This window comes from Arvicanthis niloticus, chromosome 5, assembly GCF_011762505.2.
Source record: "Arvicanthis niloticus isolate mArvNil1 chromosome 5, mArvNil1.pat.X, whole genome shotgun sequence".
In the NCBI taxonomy this organism is placed as follows: domain Eukaryota; kingdom Metazoa; phylum Chordata; class Mammalia; order Rodentia; family Muridae; genus Arvicanthis; species Arvicanthis niloticus.
This window is the reverse complement of record NC_047662.1, coordinates 71,210,116-71,234,947: the sequence shown is the minus strand read 5'-3', so window position 1 is coordinate 71,234,947 and position 24,832 is coordinate 71,210,116. Positions and strand designations below refer to the sequence as shown.

General features: G+C 33.5%; 1 long non-coding RNA gene and 1 pseudogene across 1 annotated transcript in view; one reads left to right on the top strand and one right to left on the bottom strand.

Annotated features, from left to right (window-relative positions):
* LOC143442427 (uncharacterized) overlaps nucleotides 1–24,832 on the bottom strand; it is a 587,780-nt gene that overhangs the window by 344,441 nt on the left and 218,507 nt on the right. The window contains exon 2 of the long non-coding RNA XR_013110637.1: nucleotides 350–404. This is a non-coding gene — a long non-coding RNA (uncharacterized LOC143442427). The remainder of the gene's footprint in view (nucleotides 1–349; nucleotides 405–24,832) is intronic.
* LOC117708882 (large ribosomal subunit protein uL18 pseudogene) lies at nucleotides 22,948–23,878 on the top strand (annotated as a pseudogene).

The window sequence follows — 24,832 nt, the reverse complement described above, 5'->3', positions numbered from 1 at the left end:
TCTTTAGGTCCTGTTTTATTTGTATGATATAAGTAAACAGCATCTCTTACAATGATTTATGAAAATTAAATGAAGTAATTCTCCTAAGATCATGGGACAGAAAGCTCTCAATCAGATATTAATGATTCTGTTGAGATATGCCATCTCTTCAACTATAACATCAACTCTAAAAAGAATACTGGACTTAGTTGGAAATAGCAAAAAACAATAAAACTTGTACAAAATTAGTGCTGCTACACAAATGTAATGGAAAATGGGAACTTTTTTATCCAAAATGAAAAACTATCATTTTATATAGATAAGAACTCAAAAGGAGGATAATTTAATTTGATCTGCAGATATTACTTACTAGTTATGTGATTTTGAGATATGTTCTTTACTTCTTTGAGTCTTCATTTCTTCACCTGCAAAAATGAGGACATTATACTAGGACTGTGTTCTTCTGAGGTTGTTAAATAAATCCATTTACTTATTCTATGAATGAAAATTTATTCAAATATAAAACATTACACATTTCTATAAGCTATGAATGAGGTAAAATATTCAGTCTTTCATTTTCTCTCAAGTCCTCCTTGCTACTTGAACTGTTAACAGATGATTTTATGCAACCCTGGTAGTCTGATTTTACTTATCCCTATATGGGATTGTTTTTGCTTGTTTTGTTTTGGTGTGTGTCTCTCTCTCTCTCTCTCTCTCTCTCTCTCTCTCTCTCTCTCTCTCTCTCTCTCTGTGTGTGTGTGTGTGTGTGTGTGTGGGTTTTCACAAAATATAACCTATGTGTTCTCTAAATAGAAGAGTCTTGGAAGCTATAACTTGGAAGTTCTCTTAGGTATTCTGAATATATTTTTTACTTTTCTTTTCTTTTTTCTTCTTTTTTTCAAATTAAATTTATTATTATTTTTTTAATTGGATATTTTATTTAGATTTCAGATGCCATCCCCTTTCCCCATTCGTCCCCCCCAGAAAACCCCTATCCCATGTCCCCTTTTTCTTTTTGCTTTTCTACACTTTTTGAAAATGTTAATCAAAGGCTTTATAAATTTGGTAATGCTCAATCAGAAGTGTATCCTAATACCCAGCATAGATATATCAACTATCTTTGACTTGTGAAGACACGTGAACAACTGCCTCCTTATCCCCCATCTCTTTCTCTCTCTTTCTCTCTCTTTCTCTCTCTCATCACCAACTTCTCCTTCTTCTCTTCCTCTCCTTACTCCTTCTCTTCCTCTCGGTACCCCTCTCACTTTAGCTCCTCCTACATATCACCCTTCCTGTGGACTTCTACCACTCCAATACACGCAGAAGAAAATATGCCCTTTCATTAGAAGTCACATCATGGAATAAATGAAATTGACTAAAACTGATGTTTCATAGTTTAGCAATCAAATTTGGTGCAGTGCTCATGTGAATGCATTGTGTATCAATTTCAACATTATTAACTATGTCCATATACACTGCCACACCATAGAAGGTTTAGCTTAAAAATCCAATGCAAGATGTTAAGAATATGCTCTGTAGTCAGTTGAATGACTTCTCTCATTTTAATGAAATACTAGAAAATTTACATCTCTAAACAGCTAGTTACTTGTAAAAGGCAGATAATTATATTTATCTGCCTGCTTTTGTTTCTGCTTTATAATTATTAAGTAATATTTGTTATAGGTAAACACTAGTTGACACTGAGTACATAAATAATATTATTTCTCCATCCCTGCATCTAATTTTCTACACAGTGACCACTCAGGCTGTGAGTGCTAACAACTCAACTTTTTAATGGCTTCTTTCACAGTAGTCTGTAAGTTTCTAACCTTTTGAAGCTGTTAAAACAAAGTCAAATAATGATACTGCTGTGACATAAGTGTATGCTAGAATCAATAGATTGTGCTTCTTGGAATAAATTGCAATTAAAGTGGGTAGTGCTTGATTGCTTGACAGTAGGCAGTCTTTCTTGCACAAACAAACTGAAACCTCAATCTGCTTCATATACTAATTCATATACATTCCCTCTAGGAACCATCCATTGATAGTGACTCCTGTATTTAACATAATTGTGCCCTTGAATTTATCTTTTGTCACTTACAGGTAACAAGTCTACTCTTTGTTTAGTCCCATCAATAATAAACATTTTTAATTTTGTGGAATGAGAATACATTAATCATATTTCTAAGTTATCATTCTAACAATTATAAAATTTTATAATTGCCACAAGACTTTTAGCATTTCTATGATTTTAATACAAAATGATTCATGTGCTCAGAAATGGAAAAGGCAGTCATGAGGTAGTGAAAGGTACCTATCACAGAATATCTGTTGCAATATAATATAATACATATACAAGCAATTAATATGGAGACTAGAAAATACTACAAAAAAGATTTTCATTAAAATTTTGAATAATGTGAAGACAGACTCAAAATTATTACTTGAAAGTGAGAAATGCAATATTCTAATATATGTCATTGTTTATTATTAAGTTTAGCAATCTCTATTCTTTAGTAAGTATTATAAACAGATATTCTAAAGTAAAATAAACAATCTCTGATTAGGCAACAAAAACTACATGACATATATGTTTTCTCTAAAACATATTTCTTGACTACAGTATCGCCCTGCTTAATATGTAATAAATATTTGTTTTATGAACATGAGAAGGGGTATATATCTATACTTGGATAACTAATTAATAATATTATTGCGTAGTTTATAAATAGTTAGAAAGTTGAGTTCTACACATTAACTAATAAAATAATACTGGAATTAAAATTGCCAAAATGTATTGGAATGTATCAATATGTATTAAACATTTCAAATTCATTACTCACTCACAAATAAAAAATATACATCATGTGTAATATCAACATGAAAATATTTTTATAAAAGTTGAAGATCTGGGTTATTGCCCAGTATATAATAAAAGTGATACTTTTATTAAAAGTATAATTCTAACATAGGTACAATTATTACAGAAATTAAATTTAGTTGACAGTAACTGCTGCTAGATTCTCATTTTTTATAAGTGATATGTATACATTCAAAACAGACAAAATTTAAGATTTTATAAAATATTCATCACACTGGCCTCCACTGTCCCAAATTTATGTTAGGTATATAATTTATATATAATTTATATAAATATATAATTTATATATAATTTATATTAGGTATATAAAATTATGTTAGGTATATATTTTAAACATTTTAAATGCCAACAAATTTTGCTTATATATTTTCCAGAAAATATAATGCATATTTTCTGAAACTTATGTCTCACTGGCCTTTTAGTGTGTGGACCAGCTCCATAACTACTATCGTTGCAATACATATACACTTCCCTCCACACCAGTATTACAGGGATACGGATTTCTTTTGAGCTCATTCTAATTATCATCTGAAGCCATTCATTATTGCCATTATAACTGACATAAAATGCAATGTAACTTTATTTTTAAGAGTTATCATAAAAAGATTTTATGTAAGACAATTGCTGGTACACTATACTATCCAAATGACAATAATATTCATGGTATAAAATTTCAGTAAATATAAAATTGAGATTATTCATAATAGAGTCTATTAGTTCTTTAAATCTGAAATATTTATGAATTTTCATGGAGTTATTTTGGCCACTGATTTAGCTAGATGTAGCTGAAGGTTTCATGTGGTGTCAAAAAATATGTAGTTAGAGCATTTTCTACCTATCATTATGAGTCATCAAAACTCAAAATTATTATCAATAATATATGTCTGATTTTGATGATAATTCTAATATGAACATTGGTATATTTAAATAGTTTACATTTTATTACATATGTCCATGTAAAGAAAACTTATGTTTTACAATTAAATTCAATATAAGTTTTTTATATAAAAGAAAGAATTTTAATATCAAAATATTGAAAAGCCATCCTGATAAAAGTTCAAGAAAAAGTAGGACACAAGGGACAAACCTTAACATAACAAATGCTATATGTGGAACATTTACAGCCAACTTCATCCCAAAAAGAAAAAAGCTTGGAACTATCCCATTAAAATCAAAATGAGAATGAAACAGGGCTTTCCAGGATGCCTACTTCTCTTCAGTCCAGTGCTTGACATCCTAGCAAGAGCAATAGAATAAGAAAAGGGAATCAAATAGAAAGAAAAATGTAAAATTATCCCTATTTCCAGATGATATAACATTACATGGAAGAGATGGCCAAAATATCACCAGAAAACTAGAAATGATCAACTCCTTCTGCACAGTGACAAGATACAATATCAACTTACAAAATATCAAAATTCTTACTATACCACCATAACAATCATGCTCATAAACTTATTTGGACATATCCCTAATCATAACAGCCACAAAAAATAGCTAGGAATAAACTGATCCAAGAAGGTTAAAGACCTCTATAATAAACTCATTAAATTGATTAAGATGAAAAATTGTGGAAGACAGTAGAAAATGGAAAACCCCTACATGGTCATGAATCAAAAGAATGAATATGATAAAAATGGATATGTTAGAAAATCCTATTGGGGCAATCCTTTGCTCAGAGTAACAATAAATATTTGAAGACACACATGGGAACACCAAAGACCCCATAGAGAATGCAGTTCTGAAAAAAAAATAAAAGAACAATGCTGGGGATGTGGGTTAAGAAACCCAATTCTAAGCAAAGCTATGGTAATAAATCATTATAGCACTGGCACATAAAGAAATATTTACACCATTGTAACAAAATAGTAGAAGATGAAACATGAGCACATACAATGACAACCATTTGATATCTGACTAAGATTACAAAAATCATACAATGGAAAAGAGAGATGATATTCAAGAAATTTGTGAAAACATAGTGAAAAATGATTAGACCCACATTGGTTACCTTGCAATAAAACTCAGTCTAAATTGACCAAAGACATATGGTGAAACCTGAAACATTGGACCTCTTAGGAGAAAACCTTCAAGATATGGTATGGAAAGTACCTTTCTGACTATGACAGTTCACTCATGAATTCAGGCCAAATGCTAACTAATAGGACCTTGGAACATTAAAATACTTCCATTAAACTCAGGAAAAAAACAGTCAAATGAAGATCAAGCCTACAGAGTGGGAGAGAATCCTTGCCAGATCTACATCTGGCAGAGCATTCATATCCAGAATATATAAAAAAGTCAAAAGTGAACTGTGATGCTGAAATAGTTTTAGAAAGAAAGAAAGAAAAATAGCTAATAAATACCTCAAAAGGGATTAATCTTCCCCAGTAAGTAAGACAAAAATTATAATATTTGTGTGATTTTTATCATATTCCAGCCAGAATAGATAAAATCAAGAATAAATGAACAAATGTGAGTTTTGGAAGTTATGGTCTTGCTGAAGGAAGTTCATCACTAGAAATAGTTCTGTGATTAGGTAGCCTCACCCAACTTTCAGGGTTTTTTTTTTTTTGTGTGTGTGTGAACTTTTATTTTCCTGCTCATGCTGCCACATTTTTCATTTGATGTAATAGATCCATGACATGATAGGATTTTACTGTCTAAAACTTGAATACTCCAAAGATGATTCATAAGAAAGGAAAGAAGGAAGGAAGGGAGTGAGGGAGGGAGGGAGGGAGAAAAGAATGGAGGGAGGGATAGAGTGAATGAATAAAGAAAAAAAGGAAACAACTCAAAAACTTTGGCAAGGATGTTGAAAATGGGAACACTCATGCACTCCTGGTGGAACTGTAAACTTGTAGGGCCATTCTCTTCCTTGGCTTATGCTCAAATATCTAAAAAGCCTCCTCCATAGATACTTCATGTTGTAGTCAAAACAGCAATGAAATTGAAATACACTAAATGGTATTCAGCAAATGAATGGATAATAAAAATGTGGTGCATACACAATGGAATCCTAATCATTGGTAAAGATAAATGAAATTTGAAGACATGGATGTAACAACAAAACAAGGAAACCTAAACACAGAAAAACAAATGGCTTAAGTTCTCTCATCTGTAGTTTCTAGCTTGCATCTTCAGATGTGAATATATAATGTGGAGTATTTGCAAAATCCAGAAAAGGAAAATGGGGCTGTGGCAAAGAGAGTTCTAAGGAAGAGAATAACAGCATACAAAACAGCTGTGGGGAGAATGCAGGACTGCTTTAACTGGGGTTGATGGGAAGTTAATAGAGAAGAAAAGGGAAAAATAAACCTAAGAATGTTTGAAAAAGTCATAAGAAAGGATTTTATTTTATAATCAACTAAAATTATACATAATACATATAAGTTCATATTTATAGCTTAAGTGAAATGATAGATTTATAAGGTTCTCACTAAAAGTCATACACTATCTAACAAAAATCATCACAACAGGCATGAGAAATTGCCTTTTGATTTGTTGGTTCTATGAGTACAAGTAGATCCTAAACAATCTAGGTAACTACTATTGCTCCTGTATTCCTCCCATAGGTTGAAGCAAAGCCTTTTCTGCTGAAGATACCAAACACATCAGATACAGAACACAGAACCTGAGCTGGAGCTAACTGAAAAGTCTCCTCTGAGATGACTATCTTTCATAGCATCCTAAGCAGCTATGCAAGCTGCCAAGAGAGGAAAGAAAGCATTATTCTAGACTAGTTTTGACAGTTTTGAATCAAAAGATGATAAGCATGTCAAGATATTCCTAAAGATCCAATGGTGTCACATTTGTTTGGTGGTAACCAACATCTGCCAAATTTGAGTTAAGGACAGATAACAGAAGGGAAATCATATCTGGTTCTGGAGGCCTAGAATACTAATCAGATTTATTAAGGTCAAAGACTTTAGAGAAAAATTTATAACTGCCAATTCCCTAAACCAGCATAATACTTAGCTGTCTATAAATATTCTCATTATTTCCATAGATATATACATCTCTCACACTGCATTCATGTAACATTTTTTTTCAACAGACAAATCCCCAACTACTCAAAACAAGTGACTGTCAGGTGTCCAACATCAAGTGATAGATCTATAACAAAATCTATATTCCTAGGATTCAAAGGACATTGAGCAAGAGGTCATGGAAAGAATGTAAGACCTAGACAACAAGCAAGTCTTCTATAAGATATAATTTTATATATATTACAAGGAAACCATACCCATGAATTTACAATAACATGGCTGTTTAAATAAGACCTGGACAATGGCAAAGCCAATTTATGTGTTAAAATGGGTGCAGGGTTCTCAAAGTTCACTAACACCACATGAACTACAGGCAATTAGTGCCTGCTGAAATAGGAAGAATTAGTTTTTTGAGGAATGAATCTCTAGTTTATTATACTATACTAAGTTGTTAGCCCTAAAATATATAGTAAACAAGAAATGCTAAGTGGATTTAAGAGGCTCCACTTATGTGAAATATGTGTTTGTGTGTGTGTGTGTGTGTGATAGCCATAAAATTGAGAGTAAGAGGGGAAAGTAGTCTTAGAGATTGGTGCTTTAATTAACCATACACACAAAACGCTGATATCAAGTTTACCTTTAAAGGTTCCTAAATCAAAATATATGTTTTAACTCAAAGTTAATACTACCCAGACAAGAACTTTTCCTCTCTGAATGGGAAATAAATGTCTTTCTGATTTTGATGTATTCCAGAATGGATATATTATTTGATTAATTTTAAGAATCATGTCTAAAATTCATTAATGTATTAACTAATCCGTTTCCTATATGTAATGTTTAAGAAATAAAAAAATGCACACAATATAACTATTAAATAAACATAAGATTACATATAAAATATACAATACTATTATGTAATAAATAAAAATTATATATATGTACTTTTGTGAAATATTTTATTCTCAGTTTTAAGGGACATCATGAACATGAACTATATATAACATATATTATATATTTTCATGTTTGTATAGTAAATGTAAGCCTCTATATACAATAAAATACATCTTCATAAGTTAATTTAAAAGCCTTTTAAACAGAGTCATTATCCTTCATATATAATAAGAGCCTTCTTGTGGTTTAAACAAGCTGAGATCTTAAGCCAGACTAGTTTCTTTGTTGTTGTGATTACACTTTTTTTTGAAAGTTTTAAATTAATTTATGGAGACATATTTTATTGTATCCTATCAATGGAAGTGGTACAAGTTGGATCGAAAAGCAACAGATGTAGTTGTCCTTGACTAGCCTTAACTTTTCTGTGTGTGTATGAACGTGTTAAATATATAATGTTTACATGTGGAGTGTACATGTGTGTCCTGAGACATGGGTGAATTTAGGGTTTCTTTTTTAATCACTCGCTACACATTTTTTTTTTTAGATAGGATACTTATTGAATTTGAAGCTCATGTGTTTTGCTAGATGGGCTGGCCATCAAGTATGAGGAATCCTCCAGTCTCTGTCTCTGTGCAATTGGGATTTCAGGAGCATTCCAATGCGTTTGTATATTTGCATGGTACTTTGTATCTAAACTCAAGTCATTATTATTATAAAGTTAACAATCACTCTGCAATAATTAAAACATCACCTCATTTCCACCAATTCTCTTTAATAAGGTTAATGCAAAGTCAGCCTTGCTTCTGTGAGTACAGTTTTGTTTTGCTTTATAGTACATTTTTCTAATTATTTTCTATTTAAAAAAGTATTAGAAATATCCTACTACTCATTGTAAAGAAAATTGAAGTCATAAAATTTGTGAATAAATTGATGGAACAAAAAAACCAAGATTATATTGTGTGAATAACCCAGACCCAGAAAAACCAAATATTGCATGTTCCCTCCTATCTTAGGCTCCTCACTACACATCTTCAGAAGTGAGTTTAGATTCTGAACTAACTGCAGAAATAAGGAAAGTAGAAGGGGACCACAGTAGAACAACAAAATTAGAGAATTGAATTGCAGAGTATAAATGTCTTGAAAGAGAAAATGGGAACATTTGTGGGTGTCTAAGTAAGGAAAGTGGCTGTAAAAACAATAAAGGTGTTTGAAAAAGTCACAAGAAAATATATTATTACTTATCTACCCAAATTACATACAATAGACTTAAGGCACTCTCAATATACAGCTCGGATAGATTTTTCTCATCTGTGCTGACAATGATTCCCCAAGATTCATAAATCATGTAGTCAAACCCATAGCATCAGATGAAGTAAGTCCCCATTTGAGTTGTTGGTCAGAGCTGTCCAAGAGATTTCCAAATATTTACAGCATATTTGTATTGCACTGAATTGCTTCCCAGACAAGGAAGTTAAGTTCCTGTTGTTGAAGATACCATGCATCATGGAGATACCATACCACTGGACACATAACCCAGAATACTTATACTAAGGCTGCCCTTAAAGACTCTGAGTACTAACATTCATGGTCTCTTAAGTCATTGTGTAGGCTTATAAGGGTACGGGCCAATCAGTAGTCCTCGTCATCTAGGACACCTTTAAACCACATCAACCACCAGTATGACAAGTTAGCTTTAAGTTTACAATAGTGACACACATACCTTGGTGTTAATCAGTATTTCACTAATTGCCTTAATTCACTTAAGACCTGCTCAAAAATAACAAACTATGAGTAGTACAGGAAACTTAGACATCTATCTGGGGCTAGTGGAGTCCTGAACCATAGAGGAGATCCTACAACTGCACATTGTTATGCCAATATAATGCCTAAATCCATTTCAAATTTATACTTATACCCACAGTAAGACAAACTTATTCTTATATCCACAGTATGTGTAGTTCTTTCTGTTTATAATGAAAGTTACATTGTACTATATGGGAATTAATATATAAACCCATAACTAATTAAATGCAAATAACAAGGGACTACGTGGCTCCTGTTCCCCATTCATATATCCACAAGAATTCCTGAACCAATGTTTGAGAGATCATTGCTGAAGAGATGGCAGAGAAAACGTAAAAGCCAGAGGAAAACGAAGTTTGCTGTGATATTTTATTGTCTTGAAAGATCATAGTGGCTACAAACATTTAGTCCCCTTAACATGGATGCCTCAACAATACCTGATCAAGGATAACATCAGTGGAAATGCTAACATAAAATAGAGACAGCTCATCTGTCCCAAACCCTAGACAAAGTACTAAAGGCACATGGTGAAGGATAAGGTCATAAGAAATGGTATTTTCCCATTTTGCTATTCAATATCAAATGGTCAGCCATGGGATCATACACTTAAAAGTAACTATTTAGAATAAGTAGGTTGCATTTATGAGATGAGTGTTTGTGTGTATTTGTGTATTTTGTGTCTGTGTGTGTGTATTTGTGTATTTTGTGTGTGTGTGTGTGTGTGTGTGTGTGTGTGTGTGTGTATAAAAATGAGCAAATAGAGGCCACGAACAAGGGTTCTACACTGGAGGAGTTAAAGGAAAAATGAAGGAAATGATATAATTGTATTATAATTTCAAAAAGTAAAAATTTTGTAAATCTTTCTTAAAATCCAACTATAAAATACATAGGATTTACATTTCCATATGCTAATGATCCACATTAACATGATATGCTGTCAACTATATTTTTATCATTTATTTACTTGTTATTTATTTATTATTTATATGTTCAGTCATTTCCTGTACATCATGCTTGTCCTTGTCAGCTATATTTTTAAGAGTAGCTCTTTAGTTTTAGCCTGAAAAGTGTTAGAAAATAGTGTCTAGCAGTAAAAAATAGAAAAGTAAGGTCTTACAGCAGAGTAAACATAAACACCTGTTAAAGCTCCACCGATTGTATTGCACACACTGCTCATGGAAATTCATCCACATACAGTCTGTGACCTCATGCTCTTGCTCAAATAGATTTCAGAAGAGAAAAATAGTTGCCATTGTATCTAACTTTTAGTATTGTGTGACAGAGAAAGAAAAAAATATTTTATTCCTCTGTTTCTACATCGCTTATGATACGCAACTTTTTGTTTTATAAGCATTATTGAAACTTGAATGGGTGTACATAAGATGTACCTGTGTGCATGCACATATTCACACATTTTACAGTAGTAATTGTCGTTCTTCAAAACACATTTTCTTTTTCGGGCCCGGAAGATAGCTTCGCTGGTAAAAGTGCCTGCTATACAAGCCTGCAGACCTGAGTTCAAACTTTAGAAGGCACACAAAGTTTAAAGAGAAGAATGATTTCCTTATAACTGTCCTCTGTCTTCCACAGGTTCAAAGTGAAATGCATAGAAGTGAATACTCATGTAGTTCCACCCACTGCAATCTTTATTTGTTTTTATCATTAATACTTTACCTATTTATTTATTATTAAAAGTTTTTCCTTTAAAAACAAAATAAATATGTATAGCCCGTGATGTAATCCATGTTGCTATCAGTTATTTTTAAATAAGTACTCACTGTAGAGTAACAAAACCATAATGATATCCCCAAATTATGATATAGTGTCGGTTTGTTTTATGCCTTACAATATTTTTGCTAACTGAATATGTCATTAATTTCAAATTAGTTTCTGACTACTTAAATTCACAAAATTTATAAATTATCACTTTTAGTGTGTAACACATGATGAGTTAGATTAACTTCAAAATAAACAATTAGAAATTACAGTAATAAAATAATGTCCAATACGGTGTGCAGAATAATTTCTTTCCAAAGATGTTCATATCCTAATTTCCAGAATTAGTAGATTGAATACCTTATGTTATATGGCTAATGAAAATTAAGGTTGCGGGAGTTAATATTGTTAACCAGCTGGTCGTAAGCACTTGCAATTATTCTCAATTACCCAATTATCTAAAAATTTATTAGGTTCCTTCCAAATGGAAAAGAGAAGAGAAAATGTAAGCGAAGGATTCTCAGTGACATACATATGAGAGACATACAGGTCATGGTTGGATGAGATGAAGGCAGAGTCAACTTCTAGAAATCAGACAAAAAATAAAAGGGAAAGTGTTTTCCTTAAACACCAGAAATGAATGAAGCACGGTTATAATCATGTGTGGACATGTTTTTTGGACATTTATTTTCAGTTGCAGGAGACATAAACTAGACATGAAATTTCCAAAATCTCCTGATAACCCTGGAATTAATTAACATTTACACTAAATGCCTGTTTCTTTTACAATATGGAACAATCATTTATATTCTCATGACTGATATATGAGAATTCAAGTTTTCTCGTACTTTCACAGATAATTGTGATAGTCTACAGTTTTGTGGGTTGTCTAATTGTTAATTATTTGAGCCTCTTTTTGCATTTATTACCTCTTTTTTAGTAATCTTCATTGGATAAATGCTTATCTAAATCCTTAGTACATTTTGATGTAGTGAAGAAGAGCTCTGGGTTACTTAGGGGATACTTTTAAGTGGACAGAGAACAGACCCATACATTTTTATTATGATAAAGACAGTGAAAGGAGAGAAAACAAGGTCTGATGTAGATTAGACTAAATCAAATCTGCTGCCATGCAGCTCAGCATTCAGAACCTTTTCTTTTACATAATGCAAAGAGAGGTTAACACCTGCAGTACCTGGGAAGGCAGGTGGATGAACTAAATTAGCTTATGGGACAGATTGAATTCTGAATAGAAAAGGCAGAGATGTAGTGAGAATGAGACAAGATGTTGTAATGAAGATGTTCTGTTAATGTGCAAAATATATTTGCTGTTCCCCCATAGAACCATGTAGAGAAAATATGATATAGAGGCTTTATTAGTATTTATAAATCATTGTCAAAATATAAATGGCATTAAGAAGTTTAAAAGAAAACGCAGGGAAACACATTATTTTATTTTTTACCTCAAATTGTTATAGTACCTAACAAGCATGAGAAACTTCCTTTCAAGTGGTGTTCAAATGAGTCCAAGCAACTCCCAAAACAATAGAGACTATTGCTTTTGCCCTTGATTACCTCTCAGAATTCGAAGGTAAGTCTCTATTGCTGGAGACATAAACTTTGAAGGAACAGATCACTCTGGAACTAATTTGCAAGTTCTTTACTGAATTGGAAGTTCCTATGTGATCGGCCGAAGAGGATTGCAAGGCTTGACAACCACAGCAATGACTGAACTGATGAGATAACAGTGTCACTTTATGTTGCCAGTAACCAAGGCTATCTAATTACACTAAAGGCCTTTGCAACAGAAAGGAATTTATATCTGATACTGAAAACCTCACCAAATACTTCTAGCTGGAGAGATCATAGAAACCAGAAAAGAATGTACCATTGCCAGTTCCTAAAAGCAATGTAATGATATTTGTTGTCTAAATATCTATCTGCGTACCCACTGATAATTGTAGATGTCATACCATATCAAAAATATTTTACACAGTAGATGAAAATTATTGCAGAACATGTCAAAATTAAAATATTAAATATTTGTGGGGTGCCCAGCTCCATTCCCACCTGACAGATGTACAACATAACCCTTATGCCTAAGGCCTAGGGATACATGATAGAGGATATAGAATATTCTATGAACCAGGTCTAGAATATCTGCTGTAAGGTAGTGTCCCCAGAACATGACAAGGGCAAACACCTTCAACATTTTTGCCTAAAAAGACCAAAAGTAATGACAATACCAGATGACTTGCCAACACCAACACAAGACATTCCACTCACTCCCACTTCTTGAATAAGTCTTTTAGGACCTCAAATAATGCTGAAAGAGAGATAATCAGGTTCATCCAGGGTTAAGCCAAACATTGGTCATCCAATCCTAAGTAGTTAGCTCTGGAAACATGTACATATGAGGATAGTTATATATATATATATATATATATATATATATATATATATATATATATATATACACACATGTGTTCACATACATACATTTGCATATACATATAAATAAAATCAATACAAAAGAGATGGTGAATTGGGAGGGAGACATAGGAGGAGTTGAAGGAGGAGATGGAAGTGTGAAAATGAGGCAGGTACTTGGTTCATAATTCTGGTTCTTGAAAAATTAAATCTGTTATAGGAAAACATGAAGAGTTAGTTTGAAGCTGAAAACAAACCAGATGTCCCACGACAGAAGAATGGATACAGAAAATGTGGTTTATTTACACAGTGGAATACTACTCAGCAATTAAGAATGAGGACATCCTGAGTTTTGCAGTCAAATGGATGGAACCAGAAAATATCAACCTGAGCGAGGTAACTCAAAAACATAAGTTCATGCATGGTATGTACTCACCAATAAGTGGATATTAGCCAAAAAATGTACAGAATACCCAAGATATATAGTCCACAGAACCCAAAAGATCAACAAGCTGAAGAGCCCAAGTGAGGATGCCTCAGTCCCACTTGGGAGGGAGAAGAAAGCAATCACTAGGGGCTATGGAGGGAGGGACCCAGAAGGGAAAGAGGACAGGGCTGGAGAGAAGAGAGGAGCCTGATCTGGTATTGGGTGAGGGAAAAGAACTGAAGCCCTGAGGGCCAGCAGAAAGAATGGAAACAGGCAACCTCAGGAGTTAGGAGGTTGGGGTGATCATCCAGAATGCCACAGAGACCTGGGAGTTGAGAGACTCTCAGGACTCAAAGGGGGAGGCAGAGCTTAGATGAAATGTTCTACCTTAGGGAGATGGAACTTTTATAGCCTACCTCCAGCAGAAAGACAGAGCATCAAGTGAGGGATAGGGTTGCCATTCCACAGTCAAAACTCTGACCCAGAATTGTTGCTGTCTGAAAGAACATCAGGAACAAAAATGGAGAGTAGCTGGAGGAAAAGAAGATACAATGTCAGGGCCAAAATATGATCCAGCTAAAGGGGAGGCCCCAAAACCTGACACTACTACTGAGACTATGGTGCAATGACAAAAAGGGACCTATCATGACTGCCCTCTGAAAGACCCAACAAGCAGCTAAAAGAGTCAGATGCAGATTTTTGCAGTCAACCAATGAACAGAAGCTGGTGAACCCTTTGGGGAAATTAGGGGAAAACTGGAAGAAGCTGAAGAGGAGGGAGACCCTGCAGAAGGACCAGCAGTCTCAATTAACCTGTACCCCCGTGATCTCTCAAACACTGGACCACCAACCAGGCAGCATACACTTGCTGATATAAGTTCCCAATACATATACAGCAGAGGACTGCCTTGTCTGGGTTTAGTTAGAGACGATGCACCTAACCCTCAAAAAACTGGAGGACCCAGGGAGTTTAGAGGTCTGGTTAGGTAGGGGATGGGGGTTGGACAGGAGAGTGGGGAGAAGCTATGAGATGTTGAACAGTCTGATAGTGGACTGAGAGAGGAATAAAAATCTGGAGTGTAAATAAATAAATAAATAAATAAATAAATAATTTTTTAAAAAGAGTCAGCTCGACTGCATGCATTTATGCAAACAGTCTTAGTCCTAAAAAGTTCAATGGTTCCTATGAACTACAGCAGACATGTGCCCTACTATTTAAAAGGCAACTGCATAAAATTCTGAGATAAACAATTATACAAAAACTATTCTACTATCATAAATATTAAATATATTTCTATAAAAACAAATAAACTATTAAAATATAGAATAACAAAAAAGTTCTCTTGAAAAATGAAATACTCTCTTGAATATAGAATTTTTAAGTTTTGTTATCTAGAATAATGCCTCATGTCGAATTCATTATTTCATATGACATAACTACAGGTGTTTATTTCTATTTTCTATGTCTCAATTTTCTTGCTAAGAATTATATAGCCAAATGTGTTATTATGATGAACAGAGGTATAAAATATAAATAAGTTGCTAAGTCTTAAGTACAGGGATTTACCAGGATAGTCTATAGTGTTTCAAGCTGTCAATGAAAGGACAATAAAATCTTATGAGTGATATTTCATAGTAGTGATTAATTCAGAATCATCTATTCACTCATTCATTGTTAATTACAATCGTTGTTATCATGAATTTAGGATGAGACTCCATGATGTTGAATATGCTAAAATACAATGATGACCATGGCAAGGGGAACCCAGCTTGTAGACTGTATAGGATAGTTGGAGAGGTATTATGATTTCTTGGGTTCATAAGATGCTGACAACTGATATAAAAAATGTACCAAATTCTATGAGAATAGTATAAAGGAAATGGATATAACCTTGAAAAAGGAGAAAAGACTCATTTCTGAGGTGACATTTAAGTATGAATACATAGAGGAAGGCTTATTAAGCTGATGACAAAGAAATAAGTCACTAGATATAAAAACATATTCACTTTACAGTTCTAAATTTTTGATATATGAGACATTATGCATTAAAGACAGTTGTGATAAATGGTTTAAAGAAAAAGATGCATTACCAACTCCATTGTAAATTAATTTGAATCCTCTGCTATCTATGGTGGGCTAAATTACTGTGGTCCTTCATTTTTGTGAATACTGGTATTGAACATGATTAAAATCAATGAATCCTGTCTTTTCCTGGCTCTATGCAGCTCCTATAATATGGTCAACAATAACCAATCTGTTTCTGTTAGTGCCCAATTACACTTTGATGGAGATTAAGAGTCACACAGCAACTTTCTCTATAGAAATGGGAATGGATTTGTTCAAACAGAACCACTTATTCGCCACCAAGAAGAAAAAAGTTGTGATAGAGCCATGGAGTGATTACAGGTTGCTGAATAACAGAATTGCATTCAATCTGAGCTTCTATTCTTAGTCTTTAACTTTTCAGGCTAGGATCAAAAGGCATAAATTATCCAAGAAATAATAGCAGGTTAAGAGGTGTTAATGTCTCCTAGATTTTGAATTCTAACATTTTTGTGATACTAAGAATTCCTAAAATCTTGTTTCACATTTGTACAAAAAATGCCTAACCTGTTCTCTCTTATTTACCTTAAAAAAAATTGAAGCGTGAAAATTTGACAACTCCAGTTAATGCAAGGAAACATAGTAAACTGAGATCCATTATTTTGGTAATTAGGCAGCATGGGTGGGAAATCAGTGGGGACCTGCATACTTGAATCATTAATATATGAAGAATGACTTGTACAAGATTGAGTTTAAAACCACATTAATGGGAAGATGCTAATATATTACAGAGGTATTGATAGGCCATTTGCATCTCACATACTATTATTTTGTGAGTAGGATATGGTGAATAAGACCTATTAAGGTGAGCTCTTATTTTATCAGTCCATAGGCCCTGCTTATGTTCCAATGCAAACCGTTTTTACCTTATTAACCTCTGGCAAGCAATCTGTTTTTAAATCATTTTAGAAATTAATTGAGTTGTGTTCACAGAATTTATAAGAATGGAGTGTGTTAAAGATTAAAACATGTGTAGCTATTTTACATTGGTTTTTTATAGAATTATTATTATTATTATTATTGTTGTTGTTGTTGTTGTACTAATACTCTCTTGACCTGTGAACATGTCATCATTTCTGGGTGTATTTGACCACTAAGGGCATCATATCAATGTGGTAAGTCTTTCCACTCAATACTTTGTTTATAACATTGTCATTTCTGTTCTTCAGAGATCCTGTATTCCACAACATGTTTGACTGAAGCTGAATTAACATGATTTATTGCTATTTGAGTAGACAGTTTTCTTCATCTCAGCAGACAGAGAAGCAAAGGCACTGCATATTAAATAGACAATTGTCTCATGATGCAAAATTAAATTAATAATATATAGATCACAAAAATAAAAGCTATATATTTGTGCCTAACTATTTAAACTTATTTTTTTTTACTTTGTGCATAATTTTAAGAACATGTCTAAATGAATATATTGCTTATTCAAGCATTTAGAAATGTTTGGTATAAGCCTCTCAGTCTTTTATTATGTGATAACACAGTAGTGAAAATTTTTATTTCATCACTCTATCTAGTCACTATATATAAGCCCCTATTATTCAAGAGTCTAAAATTAAGTCCAGAATTAACTTAATATTTCATGCAGAAATTTATCCAGAGAAATCTATATTAATACTCAGTTCTCTACTTCTGTTGTATAATATCCTTAGTACTGAGACCTAAATGCCACAGTATATTTAGACAGCTTCTGTTTTACGAAAAGACTGACATAAAAAAATGACTTGTATTCAACAAGTTACAGCTGAGAATAATCATTCCAAAATGATATATTTCACAGTGCATACATGCAAGCCACAGTTTATATGATAATTTTCCTTTAAGAAGACTTTTAGAATTATGAGATGTCCCCATTTTCAAAAAATTTATCCAAGAGTTTGTCTGAATGTGAAATAAAACAATCTACTTTAAAATACTGGCCTCCAACATCCTCCATTACATTATTACATTATGCTAAAAACTGCCCTTTCCTTCACATTAAATTTGGAGGTAGAGCTGTAGTCATGCTGATGCAGTCAAGGAAATCCTGGTGCTTGTAGAAAGTGGCACTTTTCCACTCTGTGGAAAGCATTGAACAATGCCTCACATTATTGAGCCACCAATGACAAAACCTAGTGCTTTTCCTTGTTTAGCCACTGTATCTCAAATCTTGTTTGCTCCACTTGCTGACAGCACTCTAGTCATCAATATTAATTGATGCTGTGTTTGTATCAATCTAATGTGTCCTTTTTAAAATTCCAGAATCTCCTGTCTTCTACAGTGTAACAGTCCTCTTTAATCTCAACAAGGTCTTCATGGATTTGGAAGAAATGGGGATATGAATAAAAGCTCTAGTGACATTCTAATGTCATTCACATAGATAATGTTTTTATCATGGGTAGATATGCATATAATATGTATAATGTGTGTGAAATGTGTAGGCACCAGAAGACCACTTAAGGAAATGGTTGTCACCTGCTAAGGGATGGAACTTGGGTTGTCAAGCTAGTATGGCAAGCTTCTACTTTAGCTGTGCCATCTTACTAGTTATAGATACTCTTTGTGTTAAGATATCACATAAAATTTACAATTATTTTATAACACAGACAAAGTAAAATTAACTAACATATGAGAAACTATGATTTGATGTATCCATTTTTATATTTAACTGAACACACTCCAACACACAAACACACACACTAATAATTTGAAACTAAGCAAATAGGTAGGATTCTTCCAGCAGGTCAATCTTCAGTGTGTTCTCAGTCTTACTTAAAAATGAAATGTTATCAATAAAATTTAAAACAATATTTTGAACCTCTCAGATCTAAAGGTTCTAGTGGTGGGCCTGGGATGTCAACCAAGCCACAAAATCCTTGACCTGCAATCTAAAATTTCTCCTGCCTGAAAGATGGGCTTGGGCAAAGGAGGCCCAGAACTTGTGAGAGTAGCCAAGCAACAACTGGTTTAACTTGAGGCTTACACATCAAAAGGAAGCCCATGCCTACAACTCCCTGGATGGCTAGGAACTACAGGATGGACAGCCCAGAGACCTGGTATGGAACCATACACAAATGGCCAAATAAACAAACAAACATCATAATGATATTCTGTTTTACTCGTAAATCAGAAACTATCCCATTTGTCAGCAGGGAGGCTTTATCTAGCAACTGATGGAAGCAGAAACAGAATCACTGATAAACATTAGGAGGAACATTAACATTAGGAAATCCTATGGAATAGGAGGAAGAGGGATTATAGAAAATAGAAGGTTTGAGGACATCAAGAAGTCATTTCTTATGGAATCAACTAATCTGGATTAATTCAGTTTTCAGAGATTGAAGCAGAAATCAAGGCACCCAAGTTGGTCAGCATTAGGTCCTTTGCATATATGTTGTGTTTATGTAGCTTGGTGTTATTGTGTGATTTCTAATGGTGAGAGGAGATATCTTTACCTCCTTTGCTTACACTTGAGAGCCTTTTATTACTGATCTGTCTCATGCAGACTTGATTTGAGCATTTGTGCGTAGTCTTTTTGCAACTTTTTTATGCCAGGTTTTGCGGATGTACCTGGGAAGACAGTTATTTTGTTTTTCTGAAGGGAAGTGGACCTCAGGGAGAATTAAGAGGTTGGTACAGTACCTGGGAGGAAGGAGGATGATGAATCTGTGGACAGAATGTGTTGTATGAAAGAAAAATTATATTAAAAGATCAGATTAAAATAAACTTGGACTGAAAAGGTTTCACATAATTAAAAAGACTTGGCTTCTTCTCCAGAGAATCAGGGTTCAATTACTATCACTTACATGTATCTGACAAGAATCTGTAACTACAAGCAATGGTATCTAACACCTTTCTGGCCCACACGGGCACTGTATGCATGTACAGACATATATAAAGGCAAAGACCCATACACATTAAACAAAAATGAAGTTTTAAAAAAATCTAAGTACCATCAAGAGTTAGACAGTTTACATTTATTTAGAAAAATTATGGATATGCTATTATACTGTTGCACCTGCATTTTCAGAATAACAAAAGAAATGCATAATAAAATCAAGAGAGGAGATAAATATGATAACTGGATGGAGGTGCAGAGTGCTTTACTGCAGGCTCCATGGTTCACATTAAGATTCCTGTACTATAGAGGCCATTTGGCAGAGCATTACTTCATGGTGTCTGTATCTTGGTTCTTCCTGTGTTTAACTTGGTTTAGCTAGAAAAAAAAAAAACTATAATTTTAAGAACTCTTTATCAAAAGAAACCAAAATTTCTTGGATGCATGACTTCATTAGAAACAATGAAATTATGTACAGTAAATCTTTGAGTCCCATAGTCTAAATTTACAAGTTTGTTAATATTTTTGAGAAGTCGCATAGCTTTTCTAGGTTCTTGTCAAAGGTAATAGGATAAATGCCCACATCATGTAATTGCAAAGGTAAAATTTACTAATACACTCAAAGTGTGTAAAGCAGGGATTGGTGCATAGTGATTGCTATACAATTAGCTATCAGCGCAGCATCCTTAGATGACTTCATGACAGTAGGAATAAGAATGTTTCAAAATAATTCAAAATATAAACTATCTATAAAGCACTCAAGCCTAATGAATTGAAAAAAGAGAAAAGAATAAAATTTAAATGCTTCTTAGCCTATCAGAGGTCCACGAACTAACTAAATTTTCCTTACTTAATCAGAGGTCAGTGTTGAGTAGTTAGCTGTATTAAGAAAAGACAGATAATTATGTGGTGAAGTGCGAAAGATAACTTCAAGATGAATCACTGACAGAACTATTGATTAAACAGACTCAAACACAATAATAATCCATTGAAGATTCGGAAGGGTTCATAGCTCCCACTACAGTTGATGACTTGGATAAGAAAAATAGAATGTGGTTATATATGTACAGGCTGTGATGCAGCTCACCACAAGATCATTGGTATAGCAAAAGATAGCATAATAAATGCATGTATGTGCACTTTTTATTGTTGGTGAGCACCCATAGAGGTCAGAATATGAAATCATTACCCCTGGAGTTATATGTAGTTGTGAGCCACCATATGGGTACTTGGAACTATAGCCACACCTCTACTAGATCATCAAGTAGGCTTAACCACTAACTCATCTCTGCAACTCATCAATATTGAGAACTAACAAAATGAAAAAAAGTGGATCTACAGTAAGATGCAGCTATAGCATCCTTTGCATTATATGCAAAAGATTTTTGCATCCAACGTCACAGACACTTGTTCAATCATATCCATTGCAACACTATTCTAGACAGCTGAAGAATGAACCACCTAGATGCCTTTAACTATGTAATACTAACCAGATGTTAAAAGAAAAAGACCATGAATTTGTATGTAATGGAGACATAGAAAATTTTGTACAGGAAGCGGAAACCAAGATCATGGGAGACAAATACCACAGGTTCTTTCTTATTTGTGGATTCTAATCTGAATCTTTAGATATATAAAAACTGACGCAACAGAAACCAAGAAACTAATGGAGATTATGTGCAAAGTATGCACTAGAAAGCAAGATAGTAGAACTCAGGTACTATGAAAGACAAAATGGGAAAAAAAAATTGCAAAGGGACTTTATCTGAGAAGAGGGTTATAAGGACAACACCGAAGGAGAGGGTGGGATAGCAGTAAGTAATACTAAAAATGTTTGCAAAAGCCACATAGACTTTATGTTATGTGTGTATGTGGGTATGTGTGTGCATGTGTGTTCATACTTATGTAAGTGACTGAAATCAAGGTACACAATACATGATAATGCTCCTCATATGACCCAAAATACTATTTAACAAAAGAAACAGTGGTAGCATGGGAAACCTCCAGCTAAATCTTTCATCACAGGAGTCAAAAAAAAAAAAAAAAAAAAAAAACACAGGCTATTTTACTGCCCTATGTTGCCACTCAGTACTTGAAGATAATACCCTATTTCTGAAGGCAGCAGACTTGGAAGGCACCCGTTAGATCTGACCTGGAACCCTCTTCTCCAAGGACCAGAATTTGTAACATAAAAAAAAGGTGCTATAAAAGGACTTCTCCTATGAAATAGTATCTTCTACATATGACAGAAAATTGAACTCATGAAATCGATATAATATGCTTGAGTACACAAGACTTTTACAGTGAAAAACACCACTAGAAGTCCCACTAAGTATGGTAAGTCCCATTAAGGATAGAAGAAATCTCATAAGACCTCATGTCTAGATGAAAACTTATGGATAATTAATGCTTAGAGAGGGAAATTAGGCTTCTAAAGGGATACACCTGCAATCTCCCATATGGACTTCACTAAATACATACACATACTAGCAACATAAATGTATACATTCTAAATATAGTTATATCTATAGGCATATATATATATATATATATATATATATATATATATATACACATATATGGTATATGACATGAACCATATCTATGTGTTTGTGTAAATCATATATATGATATATACATGATATATATCATGTATATATTATGATAGACTATAAATTTAAGAAGTAAGGGCATGAGAGAAATTTGAGGGGGAGAAAGTGATAGAAGTATAATATTTGTGATTGATATGTTCTCAACAAAAACTAATGAAAATAAATGTAAAAAGCAGTTAACACACAAAAATAAAAATTAAAAATTCACAAATAAAATACTGTACCGGCACACGACTCCGGTCTTTTCTCCCCCTAGCATGGCCAACTCAGCAGGTCTACATGGAGCCGCTGTTGCGGGTCTCTGTTCCGCAGGATGGGGTTCGTGAAAGTTGTCAAGAATAAGGCCTACTTTAAAAGATACCAAATGAGATTTAGAAGGCGACGAGAGGGTAAAACTGACTACAATGCACGGAAACGATTGGTGATCCAGGACAAGAATAAGTACAAAACACCCAAATATAGGATGATAGTTCGTGTAACTAACAGAGATATCATCTGCCAGATTGCATATGCCCACATAGAAGGGGATATGATTGTCTGCGCAGCATATGCACATGAACTTCCAAAATACGGTGTGAAAGTTGGCCTGACAAATTATGCTGCAGCCTATTGCACTGGCCTGCTGTTGGCTCGCAGGCTTCTGAATAGGTTTGGCATGGACAAGATCTATGAAGGCCAAGTGGAGGTGAATGGAAATGAATACAATGTGGAGAGCATTGGTGGTCAGCTGGTGCCTTCACTTGCTATTTGGATGCAGGTCTTGCCCGAACTACAACTGGCAGTAAAGTTTTCGGGGCCCTGAAGGGAGCCGTGGATGGATGCTTGTCTATCCCTCATAGTACCAAACGATTCCCTGGTTATGACTCTGAAAGCAAGGAGTTCCATGCAGAGGTACATCGGAAGCACATCATGGGTCAGAATGTGGCCGACTATATGCGCTACCTAATGGAGGAAGACGAGGATGCACATAAGAAACAGTTCTCGCAGTACATCAAGAACAACGTCACTCCAGACATGATGGAGGAGATGTATAAGAAAGCCCATGCTGCTATCTGAGAGAATCCAGTCTATGAGAAGAAGCCCGAGAGAGAAGTGAAGAAGAAGAGGTGGAATCGTCCCAAAATGTCTCTTGCCCAGAAGAAAGACCGGGTTGCTCAAAAGAAGACAAGCTTCCTCAGAGCTCAGGAACGGGCTGCTAAAAGCTAAAGCAATTTTCTATGAAGATATTTTCATAAAGACAATAAACAGATTGATCAAGCAAAAAATAAAATAAAAATAAAAAATAAAAAAAAAACTGTACTGAAGAGAGTGGGAAAATAGAGGTTTAAAAAAAGAAGGAAAATTAATTTATCTTCATCAGAATATTATGTATTTGTCCAGAAATGCCTCAAACAACAGAGCTAACCATCCTTAAGCACTGAAAACTAGAAAAAATATAACAAGGTTAAATCTAGATAATAATCTATTTACCACACACATGCTGTGTCTATGTCATTTATTGTTATAATATTTATTTTTGGAATGTTATAAGTTAATTAGACAATGAACAAATTGTAAGTTTTAAAAATCTACTTTAAAACACAAAGCTTCACATTTGATTTTGTTTACAAAACTTTTCTGTTAAAAAAAAATGTGAACTGTGAGTAAAATATTACCTTCCGTCAGACAATAGCAAATGGAACTAAATTTGAAAATAAACTATAAAAAAATTGTATGTGATTTTATATTTTCTGTCACTTATAAATATCTAATGACATAAGACATACAAATACATGTAGACATTAATATCTCATTGAGTAGAATATACACTGTAACAAGAAGAGGGCAACAAAATCACTTTGAATTTGGAAGTTTGTTTAGTAACAAACACAAGGGCATTTATGATTATAATAAAATATTTATTAGGGATATATCAATGAATAAAGTAATCCAATAATTTGCTTTTATTTTTATCTTTGTTAAGTATTTATAGTATTTGTTTTATATATAATTAATGTATTAAAGATGTATAACTTCAAGACTCAGTTGACATATAGCATAGAAATGCAATCACTTTTGTTAAATAAAAATTGAAATAAAAATTCACTTAGTAATTTAATGTTGTTACTGAAGTGCATTTTAATGTTATTACTGAAGCTAATCTCATGTGAATGAATTAAATAATCATTTACCTGT